This window comes from Dermacentor silvarum, chromosome 7, assembly GCF_013339745.2.
Source record: "Dermacentor silvarum isolate Dsil-2018 chromosome 7, BIME_Dsil_1.4, whole genome shotgun sequence".
Taxonomy (NCBI): domain Eukaryota; kingdom Metazoa; phylum Arthropoda; class Arachnida; order Ixodida; family Ixodidae; genus Dermacentor; species Dermacentor silvarum.
Window position 1 is genome coordinate 56,076,577 of NC_051160.1, and position 9,925 is coordinate 56,086,501.

Here is a 9,925-nt window from a genome sequence, read left to right on the forward strand (position 1 = left end):
AGTCACTTTGCGTGTACTCGCGGGCTTCTTTCACGCTCGGAAAAACACTTTTATGTAGCACGTATTAAGCGACAGAAAGCTGTATTGGGAATTTCGGTAGATCCATTCTCCGAAGACGTACTTTCCATCACGCGACACAGCGGGTTATGTAGGGCGAGACAGACTCAGCATCCTCCTGATGCTTCTTCTTCCCCTAGGCTTCACGCTTTCTCATGAAGAAATTGATGGCTTACTGGCGCATGTGCTTAAATTTTGGGCTCGAGTGAATTAACTGTACCTTATTTAACTTCGTCCTACTTAGCAACAAAGGTCGTGGGTTCGACTCCCACCAAAGGCAGTCGATCATGGTGCCTTAATTAACTATATCTTAATTAACTGTGCCTTCAATAACTGTGCCGTTATTAACACCCAATTTCGTGGGTTCGACTCACGCCAAAGGTCAGGGTACGACCCCCAATTTTCGATCCATTGATTTTTGGTGCCACATATTCTCGGACTGTGAAATTTCCGACCCGTGAGCCATCTAAGGCATTCGCCTTCAAAATATAAACATATTAAATATGTGATATTCCCCTGCATTTGTCTTATTTCAGGGGGCAAGAGGAAGCCTTTACCCGGCTCGGGAATTCGCCCTAGACACGGCGTCTAAAGAAGGAGACTGCTACATGCATTGGCAGTCGACAGTAATAAACAGAGAACATTCTTGTTGCACTAAGAAAATATTTGGTTAGATTAGACAATAAAACCGTGCTAGCACCACTGTTTCGATAGCGTGACAGTATCTCACTCCCATGAATTAGGTTATGGCTTTCCTGACGATTAGCGCCGACATTTTGTTAGCTTCAACGTCGCAGGCACTACAAGTTCTAGCAAAAGTGAAAGTGCACAAAGCACCTGTCCATGTTTAATGTTCTAAACCCTTTTCAGTGGTTTTAGTGGTTCAGTGGTTTCAGTGGTCTGCACATATTTGGTAGGGTATGTCCCAAAATTCTGATATCAGCCAAGCTTAAAAGCATTTGAGAATACTTGGTAGGTATACACCCTTTCTACTATTTACAAGTATTTCAAGTTCCTCATAAGGGACTTATAGGCAGCGTCTAAGGATTCAACGAAAATGTAGATGCCAGTACTGAAGTGAGAGTAGACGGTGGACATTACGCGTTGAAAACATGCAATATGAGGTGCGCATGAGCACTGGTCCAAAATCTGATTAAGGTGTTCTGGAGTGTGGTAGACCTCTGACAATTTACATACCATGTTAAAAAAAAGCTTTTTTTGGTGCTACAAAATTTTAATACCAGGACACCTAACAGTGGTGAACTTATCTTCACCATGAGTGTGGTGCACTTAATAATCTCTTGATGATGATAAGCTAATAGCTGCAACAGCACAACTAGACAAGAACTTAGAAAAGGAGGCAACACCTCAAGGTGCTGAAAGTTCTAAGTTTTTTGCAGCAAAAAGAACAATATATAACGAATACCAGTCTCATTGTCTTAACACTCTTGGCATACACCAAGGATCACCATCAAAAACCAACCTTCGAGTTAAAAATGCAATGCTCCGAAAGTGTCACATGCTTCATAAAAGAAATAAAGGGAGCCAAAAGAAACATAGAAATGCCGCCAACAGCAGAAAACAGAAAAAAAAAGAAACATCATTACCAATAAAAAATATAAATATACTAATAGCAATGTCATTAGGCATCAAGCATATGTATGACCTTAACCGAGATCTGACAAAACAACTTCGCTTTCTTGCAGTGATATGAACAGCGAACAGAATATGAGCCATTATTTCTTATTAGTAAGCCTCCATCACGCGCGCAAGCTTTAAAAGACGCAACACACCAGAGTAGTGCAATGAAGGTCCAGGTGCCACCCGTACTCACGGAAACGTGGGAATACGCCAAGCCCCTATGTGTACTATACGGGGCTCCTTAAAATGATATTTGAAGGTTGTCCAGTCTAACGGATATACGGAAAGTAGCAGATAAAAGGAATAGAATGCTCAAAATTTTCTGGTGATCGAACTACCATGAAGACATGTATCACGATGCATGCCCCTTGTATCCAGACACCTCTTGAGCTCGCGCTCATCTACCGCTTCCCAAATTTTCTTAATGTTAACCTGAGCTTAATACGCGAAATAGACATAGAACTTTGATGCCACCTTTTTCAACCATTTCGAAAAGTAATGGAACTAAGGTATCCCGGCTACTCTGCTTGCTACACGTGTGTATTTTCTCTGCAGATTGCGTTTTTAGTTATCTAAGCAACATATTGCAAGTCAATGAAATAATATTCTGGGCACTCACTTGATTTGATTAGCCACGCTCTGTCGCACTTAAATGAAGAAAAATCTCTACGGGTTCGGCTATATTGGGGGTTGTAGCAAAACTATTCTCAATTACTTTCGAATTACTAGGCCAAAAGTCAAGAAGGGAATTGGTCGTTTGCCGCCAATATCGCCGACAGACATGCTCACTCGTGAAAGCTAGCAGGATGTCCACAAATTGTAGCTGGTCATCTTAACTTCAAATGAAAAGTTGAGGCCTCCTCCTTGTTCCTTGAGGAGCTGAACAACATCGACAACAAGTTTGCTAATGCTGTGTTTGCCTGTAAAAACAGAATAGTCTTCCACCTACCTGAATATTTGTAATCAACTCTAGCTAAGAAGGTAATACTGATCATATTCGATAGATGAAAGCCTATGCGGACGCTTGATTCTGTAACAAAAGCTTCAAGTTCCAACCCGATCAGGGCGAACATTAGTTGGAAAATATGAAGTTTCAAAGTGCTTGGAGCGGTGACTCGGCATCTTTCAACATAAGGCAGTACGCCACTTTAACCATGCATGCAGTCAGCTAAAAACTACCTGAGGGCGTTCACAGGGCATAGGAAAGCATGAGTCTCCCATTACAATAGTTAATCCCGTGCATGTCTCCGGGTTGTGTTCTTGCAAAACGTTTACCGATCTCACAACTGGGAACAAGAAGCGGGTCTCCAATTCGTAGCTTGTCCAGGTGAGTCTACAGAAAACTCAAAATTTCAGAAGCCATTTATTCGGTTCCTATAGAATGGTCCTCAATGAATTTTCCCTGCGTCTCTGTCTTTGAACGAAAAAGGCACACAGTGAAAGAATCTTGCCCGTCCTAACTTCACAGGATATACGTCCTAAATTAAGCTTCTCCATCAAAGTGACAGCCTGAGATATTTACTTAGCAGGGTTCAGCCGGTCGGACAATCATTGCCTTCATATTTTACGTATTCTATAATCATATATGACTTCATAAAGCCGTCAAACAGCTATAGAGGTGGCGCTATGCTAAGGCGACGCACGCTACAGTTTAATCACAGAAATATAATTCGCGCAGAGCTCATTTTCAGGATATCTATAGATGACTGGCGACGCAGCACAATGACGATATTATTTGTGCCAATGCGACGTGCATTTCAGCTGTGCGATTGTCAAAAACACGGTGCAGACTATCCCCCGTCTTGTCAATGTCGACCATCTAAAGCTTTATATTGAATATAAGAAACACGCTGCCAACCACAAGAAAAAAGAAACACTGAATTGACGGGACAACGAATATATGAGGGTGAAATATTAACGAATATTTATACATAGCAATTCATGTTGTGGATGCTGCAGTGCTGGGTGTCATGGAAGCTCCATGGAGCAGGCCTTCGGCTTTCCGAGTTCCACACCATGTGCTTCGCCTTCACGGTCGAGGCTCATTGCAGTAGCGATACATTCAGCGCAAGTTGATAGTGTGACATCCGTCACCGAGCCAGTGTACGCGTCGCCGACGTACTTGCCCGATTGAACAAATAAATGACGTTTTCTTGGATCCTCAGAACTTGAGTGATTGCGGAAGATATAGGTGCGCAATGGATTGTCCGACTCATTGTTACTTGGTAGAGATAAAACAGCCGTGCACCCTAAATTAGTGAGACCAACGCTCCACAGCAAGAACGACCACAAGCGTGGGTCACCAGCAACACCTGTCCGCTTGCGTGCGAAGAAGAAACACAACATTGAAGCCATGTGGCCTAACGTCTTACGCGTAGGCACTGCATTGCAACTGGTGTTGTCCTGTTTCTTCGGAGCGTGACTTTGAATGATAATGAGATAGGTAAACATTGTGGTCGTTGTAAATACGCTTGCAATATATGTGTTCTTGAAAAATTAATTATTTCCGAAATGTACTCCATGGATGTCACCACAAGCGTTCCAAGACGTATTGGAGGCTTCAAGATAGGCCTTTCAAGGCTTTTTTGAAGGAGGTGAGCACCGGTTGCTAGCTTTCTTGGAACTGATTTATGTTAACAGAAATATAATTCTTAGCGTTGTGAATTCAGCGAGTTTTTTTCTCGGCTATCTAACTATCTCGCCGAAAAAAAATACAATATGCTGGCCCCATGGACATGTTTGAATCTATGGGAAGCGAAGCTTAAGTAAAGCACTAAAGCGGTAAATAAGTTATTTGCATCTAATAACGATATGGGAGATTTAGTTTACTTTCAACCTATGCAACGCGTAATGTCATTTCATATTAATGATTAACCACCACGAAAGGGCACTAACGTAATCTCAGACAATTGTTTTGTTTACGCGATACACCGCTCAGAAGCTATCCTGAAACGCATACTCTAAATCAGGCGAATCCATAATGTTGGATTCTTCTCTAAGGTATAACAAATCAGTCCTTGTGCCTTCGCCTTCAACTTCATGCGGTCGTACTCACCGTCTTCTTCGTCTGGCTGGTGTCGTCACGCACACGTTCGTGTCACAGGCACAACTGTTCGCAGTATACAAACGTGTTGATTGATTTGGTGGCCATGTGCATATGCCCGTAATGATGCTCGATAACCAGCTAAATTGAGTATGCTTCACATAACATCGATTCGTGCAATGTGTTACATCTGCAGAAATCTTTTGATTTAATGGCATCTTTATTAAAGGAGAGGGTGCATTAATACGAAGCTTCTGTCGAAAGAAGTCTTCTGTTTCTAGAAAGCAGGAGTTTCTGACAGCGGCGGTGAGGATGAGATAAATGTAGAACACCGCACCACTTGACAAAATAGCATTTGGCTCAGCTTTGTCGTTCGTCAAGGCCATCGACCTGCACGGAGAGGAACGGAACCGTTAGCTGCGACACAGCGACAAAATCCCTCAAGCTTATACGACATTTTATAACAGTGGAACCGTATTGACTTCGACTTTGTGGCTGTTTCTAGCTTTGCTTGCGCTAGTTAGCTCCCGCGTCACATGCGCCCGGCAGTTGAGGCGGTGGGAACTAGCTAGAGTGAGCAAAGCTGCTACAGTTACGGCTCTGCTAATACAGTTGCGGTAGGCTTATCAATTAAGATAGCAGCGCACTTACAGCTGCAACGTAAACATCGGTCTACTTGCGTGTGACCAGCTTAATATAAGGACCTTGCATGAAACCTTTATTTCGGAACTATTTTAATGCGATTACCATTCTTTGCCGACCTCAGATGCTTTGCGCCTATGTATATATCTATATATTCTAAAGGTGTTTATTCGGCAGAGCTTGGAGCAGCGCAACGTAAACGGTCAGCGCAGTAACAGCTTTCAAGCATGAGAGCCGGTGCCGATCAAGAGCGCTCGACCCACTAGAGTTTTGATCCAGTAGCGTTGAACCCACTAGCGTCTCTTCTTCGCTACAATCACCCCCGGGAGCGATAAGGGAGCCGTCCGGCGACCTAACAGTTCGTCACAATGAGCGGGTCGTAGTAAGGCTTTAGACGGTCGACATGGACAATGTCTCGTCCACAGCGGCGCATGTCTGAAGATGGCTCGACTGGTTCTATTACATAGTTCACAGGAGATACGCGTTCGATGACACAATAAGGGCCTTCATATTTCGGAACCAGTTTTGATGAGAGGCCAGGGGCGGTCAAAGGGACTGAGAGCCACACGAGCGCTCCCGGATCGAAGGTGAGCGTGAAAGTGGCGTCACTGCGAGTGCTCCTCTGGCGCTCTTGATCTTCGGTAGTAAATGCCCGAGCGAGGTTGCGGCACTCTTCTGCATGTCTGACCGTGGCAGAGATAGGCACGAACTCGGATGCATCCGGGCGATACGGCGGCATTGTGTCGATGGTGTGCGAAGGGTGCCGACCATACAGTAAGAAATATGGTGAAAAACCAGTGGTGGTCTGCGTAGCGGTGTTATACGCGTAGGTTACGAAGGGTAGGATGGCGTCCCAGTTCGTGTGGTCGGACGCGACGTACATTGAAAGCATATCACCGAGCGTACGGTTGAAGCGTTCCGTGAGGCCATTCGTTTGAGGGTGGTACGCCGTAGTTGTGCGATGAACAACGTGGAACTCTTTGAGGATGGTTTCAACTACCTCCGACAGGAAGACGCGTCCGCGATCGCTGAGCAGTTCTTCAGGTGGACCATGCCGCAGAGTGAATCGTCGAAGCAGGAATGTGGCAACGTCGCGCGCTGTTGCTGCCGGAAGGGCAGCCGTTTCTGCGTATCGTGTGAGGTGATCGACTGCAACAATGGCCCAGCGGTTACCAGCTGATGTCAAAGGAAGTGGTCCATACAGATCGATTCCAACACGACCGAACGGCCGGTTAGGGCAGGGTAGAGGCTGCAGACGAGCTGGCGAGAGCTGGGGTGAAGATTTCCGGCGCTGGCAGTCGGAGCATGAGCGAACGAACTTCTGAACGTAGTGGTACATTCCTCGGCAGTAGTAGCGTTGTCGGATGCGCTGGTAAGTTTTGAAAAGTCCCGAGTGTGCACACTGTGTATCAGAGTGGAACGATGCGCAGATTTCCGAACGGAGGCTTCGAGGTACTACTAATAACCACTGGCGTCCGTCAGAGGTGTAATTGCGTCGGTGAAGCAGGTCATCGCGAATGGAGAAATGGCGAGCTTGACGGCGCAATGCACGAGTGGTTGGCTGCGATGACGGATCAGCAAGGAAGTCTCTGATGGAGGAAATCCAGGGGTCCTTGCGCTGCTCGGAAGCGATGGTCCCAATGTCGATGGAAGAAACGTCAAACTGGGATAGTGAGCAGCAGGCATTGTCGTCAGGCAAGGGAGAACGTGAGAGGGCGTCAGCGTCAGCATGCTGGCGTCCGTTGCGGTAAAGTACGCGGATATCGTAATCCTGCAATCGAAGTGCCAAGTGGGCGAGACGGCCTGAGGGATCCTTCAATGACGACAGCCAGCATAATGCATGGTGGTCCGTGACGACATCAAATTGGCGACCATACAAATAGGGCCGGAACTTAGTAAGCGCCCAGATAATCGCCAGGCATTCTTTTTCCGTGACGGTGTAATTGGTCTCGGCCTTAGTAAGCGTACGGCTTGCATATGCCACAACATATTCAGGAAAGCCTTGTTTGCGTTGTGCTAGGACAGCGCCGAGGCCAACACCGCTGGCATCCGTGTGTACCTCAATAGGTGCCGTTGGGTCGTAGTGACGCAAAATGGGGGGAGACGTCAGCAAACGACGGAGCGTTGCGAACGCTTCGTCGCACTCGGATGACCACGAATGGAGGGGTCCGTTGCTTCCAAGGAGCTTCGTCAGGGGCGATATGACGGCGGCGAAATTACGAATGAAGCGCCTGAAGTAGGAACATAAGCCCACGAAACTGCGCAGTTCTTTGACGGACGTCGGTTTCGGGAATTCGGCGACGGCACGAAGTTTGGCTGGATCGGGGAGGATTCCATCCTTCGAGACGACGTAACCCAGTATCGTGAGCTGCCGCGCTGCAAATCGGCACTTCTTTAGGTTCAGTTGCAGGCCAGCGTTTGTTAGGCACGTCAAAACACGCCGGAGGCGTTGAAGGTGAGTGGTGAAGTCATGGGCAAAAACAACCACGTCGTCTAGGTAACATAAACATGTGTGCCACTTCGGGCCGCGCAGAACTGTGTCCATCATGCGTTCGAAGGTTGCTGGCGCATTACAAAGTCCAAACGGCATGACGTTAAATTCGTATAAGCCGTCGGGTTTGACAAAGGCTGTCTTCGGCCTATCGGCGTCAGCCATGGGCACTTGCCAATAGCCGGAGCGTAAATCTAGAGATGAAAAGAATTCAGCTCCTTGTAGGCTATCGATAGAGTCATCAATTCGCGGTAGCGGGTATACATCTTTGCGAGTGATCTTGTTCAGGCGCCGATAGTCTACACAGAACCGTACAGAGCCACCTTTTTTCGTAACAAGGACGACAGGAGATGCCCAAGGACTGTTTGAGGGTCGGATTACTTCGCGGTGAAGCATTTCGTCGACTTGCTCACTAATCACACGACGTTCTGTGGCAGAGACGCGATATGGGCGTTGCCGCAATGGCGATTGGGAGCCAGTGTCAATATGATGCGTGACAGCAGACGTCCGGCCCAGGGAAGGTTGCCCAACATCAAAAGAAGAACGAAATTCTTCTAAGATGCGCAGGAGCTGAGAACGCTGAGCTGGGGTGAGACCATTGGCAATAGATGAATCGAACACATCTGTGGCTGTGGGTAAAGGGTCGGACTTAGAGATAGAACCGAGCGTGCTGTAACTGGCAAAGGACGTGTCTTCGGGAGCATCCGTAATTTGTACGGCGTCGATTGCTTCCACATAGCCAAGACATTCGCCTTGAAGCAGCATCACAGGGTATGGCAAGGGGTTACAGACGAAAATAGCAGTAGAGCCCTGTTTCACGTTCACTGTCGCAAAAGGTAGCAGCAAACCTTTTCGATTTTAAATGCGGCCGGATGGAGAAAGTAGTGCGACGGCGTCGGAGAGGCTGCTGCAATGCAAAGCGACAATCACTGACGAGTTGGGAGGCACGTTGGTGTCGTGCCTGACGAGTAGTTTGTTCACAAAAGAAGCATTATCGGCAAGCGTCATATCTGACATCGGCGACGGTTCTAGTTCGGCCCGTGCGCAATGAATGACGGCATTGTGGCGGGCAAGGAAGTCCCACCCCAGGATAACTTCGTGGGAGCACGATGAAATCACAATAAATTCGACGGCGTATACAACGTCCTCGATGAGAACACGAGCGGTGCACGCTGCTATCGGGTCAATACGCTGTGCGCCTGCTGTGCGGAGGGAGAATCCAGCAAGGGGGGTCGTGACCTTTCGAAGGAAGCGACAAAGCTTTGTGTCCATAACTGATACAGCGGCTCCGGTATCTACGAGGGCATACATGCGCACACCGTTAACTAACACTTCTATCGCATTGGTCGGGCTACGTTCAGGACTTTCGCGTTTCGACGGCATCGCAGCCCTTGCCTCATGAACTGCGACGACTAGTTTTCCTCTTCCCGAGCTTCGGGACGAGGCCGCATTGGTGATGGGGAGCGTCGACGTGGAGAAGGTGAGCGGCGGATGGTGGCAGACCGGCGGAATGGTGGTGACGCAGCACGAGGTTCGTCGTCGTAATATGGGCGCGGTGAATCCACCATACGACTTGGCGCATATGGTGTAGCGTTAGGCGACTGCACGCGACTACAGTGGCGTGCGACGTGGCCTGCGTAGCCGCACGCAAAACATATCGGCCGATTGTCCGCTGTACGCCACCGAGTCGCTGCGACTGGTCCCATCCATATGGGAGGACGGGTTGGACGGGGCGGCTGGTGAAGTGATTGCATGGCAGATTGTGGTTGAGGCATAGCGAGGGCTTCGGCGTAGGTGAGAGGGCCCCGTTGAGGGAGTTGTTGGGGCTGGCTGGCGACTTCCGCGTAGCTGAGTGGTACAGCCGTCGGGATCTGTCGGGGTCTGGCCATGACTTCAGCGTAGCTGTGAGGTGCAGCCGCCGGAACGTGCTGGTGGTGTTCAGGCAAAACGTCGTTGATTTCTTGCGCTATGGCGCGGCGAAGCGGAGGCGCAAAACTCGGCGTTGGCGCGTGTACCGGCTGGGGTTGTGCAAAATCCATCAACGAGAGTTG